Genomic DNA, 6,000 nt, shown 5'->3' with positions numbered 1-6,000 from the left:
TAGGTTATAGACCATATATAGTTAGGAATTAGCATTTAAAAAACCTTATTTTACTCACACAAAACCATTGAAATTCCATATATAGTTAGTTGCACTAACTATATATCGCGCACCCGCAATCCACTGCTGATCATGTCACATATTACATCATTCATGACATGGTCAGTGACATCACTGATGACATCACTGATGACATCTCAAATGACATCACTGATGACATCACTGATGACAACATCCAGTGACTGTATGTTTCTGTAAAGTTAAAATATGTCTTACATATTGAAGAATGAGTGGATGTATAAGTGTCTGGATGAAGGATTTAGTAGGTGCGTGACTGACTGTATGAGTGAGTGATTAAATGTGTCTCACTGAATGCATGGGTTAGTGACTAAACTGTCTTAATTTGTGCATCATTATGTCTGTTGTGATGTAAACTGCTGCATGTGTTGATCATTAGCTATACGAGAGGCTATATGTGTTATTAATTGGTTGCCCAAGTATTTCTATGGGAGATTGAGTTTGTGTGGGGGTGGCTGGAAGGTGTGTGACTCTATGCATAGATGTGTGAGCAGTTTATTCACTAGGTGTATGAGTTCAAGACTGCATGTGGAAACAGCTACATGGGCAGTTGACTGTGTGCATGAGTGTATTGATGAGTGAATGGATATCTCAATGCTACATGTCATAGTAAGTACATATGTTAAACACAGTACATGTGAGAGTTGGCATATATAAATAACTGTGCATGAGAGCCACTGAATGAGTGAGTGGTTGTATCGATCATTGTGAACTTGTATCAGGGATTGTATAAGAGAGTAAATATGTGTTAGTATATGTTTCAATAAGTAAGGTGTGTTTAACTGTATAGTTGAAGAAATGGAGGTGAGATTGTTTCTTTGCATGACTGACTGGGTGTGTGAGTAACTCCATGGATGAGTGGCAGTGTGTGAGTGTCTGTATACACTGAGTGTATCTAAGGTTATATTAGAGTCTGAAGAGGTTTATCGTATTAGCACAAGAATGATGTCAAATGAGATGTCATCAGTGATGTCATCAGTGATGTCATTTGAGATGTCATCAGTGATGTCATCAGTGATGTCACTGACCATGTCATGAATGATGTAATATGTGACATGATCAGCAGTGGATTGCGGGTGCGCGATATATAGTTAGTGCAACTAACTATATATGGAATTTCAATGGTTTTGTGTGAGTAAAATAAGGTTTTTTAAATGCTAATTCCTAACTATATATGGTCTATAACCTATGGTTTTTTCAGTGAATTTCAATGGTTTTTTAATAGCAAATATCATAAGCTGTCGAATGTCAAGTACGTGGTAAGTAAAAACATTTTCGTGTTTATGCACACTGATCTGCTTTGAATGCTGCCCCCCACCCCTCATTTCTATTAGGAGTACTCTCTCTTTGCAGATAGTGAAGGGTAGTTAACGCAGGCCTTTGCCCCCGTTGCCCCCGTTGTAATCCGTCGTGCCTGCTTCTCTCTCCATTTGATTGATTGTTCTCTTTGGTTCATTCTCTATTTACAAACAAGCACAGAGTCGCAATACTCTGTTTAGTCTTTGCAGATAGCGAAAAATCGTGTAAAAAAACAAAAGGAATCGAGCAAAATCAGTAGGCCACTAATGGGATCTCTTTTTGACCTCCCTAAAATAGAAACATTAGGAACAACCTGTTGATAATACCAATGTGTATGTACATAAGCGGCGTTCATTTGTGTTCACAGTACCCCTTGTTGATTGTTTGAATCGAGCATTGAATTGTTCGAAGTTGATTCTCTTAAGAATCTTCTCTGCCTGCAAACGAGGAAGAATAGGAATATTCTCTCTCCCTTTGCAGATAGTGAAGGGTAGGTAACGCAAACCTTTAACACGTCGTGCCTATTTCGTTCCTCATTGATTGATTGTTTCCCCAAACATTGACTGTTTGGGAATTGGTTCTTTTTGGAGGTATTCCCTGTTTGCAAATATACGTAGGAAAATCTTTGCAAATAGTGAAAGGGTACGTAATGCGGACCTTTCTCCCCCGTTGTAATCTGTCATGCCTATCTACTCCCCACTGATTGATGCACCCGTTTCACCCGGACCATTTACTAGAGATACGTCATCTGGCCCGACCAGAGAGCACCCCTAGTGAAAAGGACATATGCAATAATAACGAAGTGATCACTGTATCCTGTTAACAGAAACTTTAGCATGAAACAACCTGGAAAGAAAAGAATAGGAAAACGAAAATCAGTAGGCCACTGATGAACATGAACTTTTATTAAACAACGAACAAAGAAACGATAACATAACGTAATGATAAAACCTATTAATGTCCTAGAAACAAGAAAACGTTAAAATATGCCAGTGGTGAGAGACCAGAAAAACAGTAAGAGAAACCAAATCACCCCTCGCTGTCCCACCGCCTGCCACGCCCAAAAAATCGATAGACTAGGGAAAATGCAAGTCAGTAGAACATCCGCCCCCACTCTGGAAACTTCCATGGTGGGGCAGGGTTGCGGCTACGCCCAGCCGGGAGCAGCCCATATAAGGCGGGTCCTGCTGCCACGCCTCGGCCAGGAGATCCTAACGTAGGGTGTAGCCGGAGGAGAGGCCGAGGCCAGCGGGACCCGGCCAGGGGATTGCCTTTACAACGCTGAACAGTTGCAGGGGGGGGGGAATGTCTCCTCGACCCTCCCCTCTCTCTCCCAGTCCGGCCGCGGTGGCCCTTGAGAGTTGCAGGTAGTCCCGCCACATGCTCTTCCGGTCCGGCCACCAACGGTCGGGGGGCCGAGGCCGACGGGATCTGGCTGCAGCCGATAAACCAAGAAACCCGTTCATGGGGCCAGAGCCAGGGGCGTCCGGCCGACATCTACCGGAAGCCCGGCCCGAAGACGGACGGGACACTTCTTCTTTCTTGAATAATGGCTGCGACAACACTGGGGGGGGATGTCTTGCACATGCCTCCGACCCCCCCCCCCTCGTCCTCATCGCCTGGTCCGGCCATAACAAATCTCAAGCGAGACGCCGTGGGGTGCACTGGGAGGGAGAGACGGTGCGAACAGGCCTCTCCCGCCTCCCCAGGTGGAGGCTTCCCAGCTGCACCCTCAGCGCTCCAGGCGCCCGGAAAAGGGTTCTTCCACTGTGGCCATGCTGCAACGTCTCGCCCGGCAGGGTGGAGCCCGTCCGCTCATTTGACCCCGCGATCGCCAGTAGCTACCGAACTCTCAAAATGGCGGTCAACCTGGCAAGAGCGGGCCCAGCATAAAGAAATGGCCCGGTCACTGGTTGACTCCACCATCGTAGTCCTCCACGACCTTGAAGATTCTAGAGGAGCCGCGGGAGTCTCCGACCCCCGATGGGGAATGACTGCCATGATCGCCCGTGGAGTGACGAAACTGTATCCGCGGGACGTCGGCGCTCCCATGCTGGCGCCAGCCTCACTTTGAATTACTAGAATCCTGCAGACCTCAGTTCCGGTGAAAGCACAGTGTGACCCGGTAGGAAAAATTGTTGCACCCCCTCCCCTTTTTGACTGATAGTTCAAACCACCGATCCTTTCCTTTGCCCTTTTAACGGAACTTTGGACTGCCTCCCCCTCTTTTACATTTTCTAGAGAAAACAGAACATTAACCACTACATTAGCATAGCAGTTGACACCAGAACTGTTTTCAAATTGAAAACCAACAACATCTTCAACAGAATCCTTTTTGTTTCTGCTGTGACCCTGCTACAGCACAGGCATTGTCCCCAGCAGTAATTCTGCAATGCCGGTAAGAATAGCTGTGGTGCCTACTGGACTCACTCACCCCCGCGGCGCCCCACGCCGTTATTTGCTGGGCGGCAACTTACTAGACATCACTTTCGTGCCATCTAGATTTCAGCGCGTTCTGCTGCCTTGGAACTATTCGCACAACAGACTGCTACTGACGACCCACCCCCAGGCAACATCTTCTGAATTTTCATAATTTGAAAGAACTAGTAACATGTCCTCATCAGGAATTCAAAAGAAATTGCCACGGTCTCTTCGTTGTTTAAATGTTTTTACTGTTTTTGTTTTGTTGTATATATTTATATGTTATTAAAGTTTTATATTCCTACTACTTTGTTGGAGTGCTATATATTTTTAATGTGACACATAATTGTAAAAACTTTGATGTACAAAGAGTCATTCCTGGAATCTTCCGCTTCAGGCTCGGTCCCCTCCCCAATCACAATACAGGATGGTTTTCAGATAGTAGGAACACGTGTGGTGTGACGGATCTCATCGGGTGTGGGCCTTGATCTACTATAACTCCTTTGAAGAGGGGTGATTCTTTACAGCTGGGGCCATAAACTACATCTGCAGGGCTAGGTGATAGCCTGGACAATCGGACACAGAGGAAGAGGAGTGTCAGAGGGTGCGGTAGTGAATAGGGCGAAAGGGAGGTGTCGGGCGGGCACAGAGTGTGATTTTCAGGGAAGAGCAGCGCAGATGGGGGGAGGTTTATTGCCGATGCTTAAGACAGAGAGCGGGGGTGACCAGTGCCTGGGGAAGATGCTTGCGAGGGTGGGGAGCCATGCTACGAATCGACAGCGTGCAGAGAGTGGGTCTGGTCAAGGCATCTAAAATGGCTGCCGTGCACGACAAAAGTGTGGCATTTCAAAAAAGGCAAGATGGCGCAGACAATGTTTTTCAACACTTCCTCATTTCCTTCGAATCGAACGTTAACAGACGTTGGTGCATATTACCAAAGTTAAGCGATATTTATCGCTAACGATGCTTACCAACGAATTTTTTACCGCTAACCATCGTCAGAAATTATCGAAGATAAACCTTGCTATTATCAAGGTTTATCGCAAATGCGATAATAAACGGCCGCAATGCATGAATATCGCTAAAAAGTCAGCGATATTCATGCATTACCGAGCTAATGCTCTTAGCCATGTTATCCACCTCCCATTGGATAACATGGCTAAGAACTGCTCAGGGCAGGTGTTACTTTTTGGAGATATTCGCGCTTAGCGCGAATATCTCCAAAAGTTGGTAATAGGAGATAGATATCTTGCATGTTGCAATGCAAATTATTGTGGTATATGGAACTCATACCATAATCTCTCAGGAAAGCAGAAACTGATCCTTTTGGGACCGCCTAAAAAGGCCTAGGGGGTGAGGGGTACTCTACTTTGCCCCCTTTTCACGTTCCGAACTATTTTATTTTACTCTCTTCTGTAATTACACAAAATAGCAGCGATAAGATGCATCGGAGACACACAGTGAGAGAAAGGAGGCCAGAGATGAAGAAGAGATGTCAAATACACATTGGAGATAATATAGTGGCAGAAGGGAAGTAAATATGAGTAAACTTACCATGTAACATAAAAATGTTGCACTCTATACTATAAGTCTCATTTTATACTACAATCACTTCGCTACAACCTCATAAATTAAAAATAAAAATGAATAATGTCTCAAACAATTTTTGATTTCTAAATATAAATTTATTCTTCAGAATTTTCTAAATTTGAAAGAACTAGTAACATGTCCTCATCAGCAATTTCCTCATGAAAAGTCTGCAATGATGATTCTTGTAACTCTATGGTCTCCAAACATTCGATAAATTCGCCATCAACAGATTGATCAAAAAAATCATTCAAGTCATCTCCTCCTTGTGACAATATTTCATTATTGGTGCTGTCAATTTCAATCAATGTAGTGGAATCATTCAAGTCATCTCCTCGTGACAATATTTCATTATTGGTGCTCTCAATTTCAATCAATGTAGTGGAATCATTCAAGTCATCTCCTCCTTGTGACAATATTTCATTATTGGTGCTGTCCATTTCAATCAATCTAATGGAATCATACAAGTCATCTCCTCCTTGTGACAATATTTCATTATTGGTGCTCTCAATTTCAATCAATGTAGTGGAATCATTCAAGTCATCTCCTTGTGACAATATTTCATTATTGGTGCTGTCCATTTCAATCAATCTAATGGAATCATACAAGTCATCT

Source organism: Lissotriton helveticus, chromosome 10, assembly GCF_964261635.1.
Source record: "Lissotriton helveticus chromosome 10, aLisHel1.1, whole genome shotgun sequence".
NCBI classification, from domain to species: domain Eukaryota; kingdom Metazoa; phylum Chordata; class Amphibia; order Caudata; family Salamandridae; genus Lissotriton; species Lissotriton helveticus.
This window is presented reverse-complemented; position numbering follows the sequence as displayed.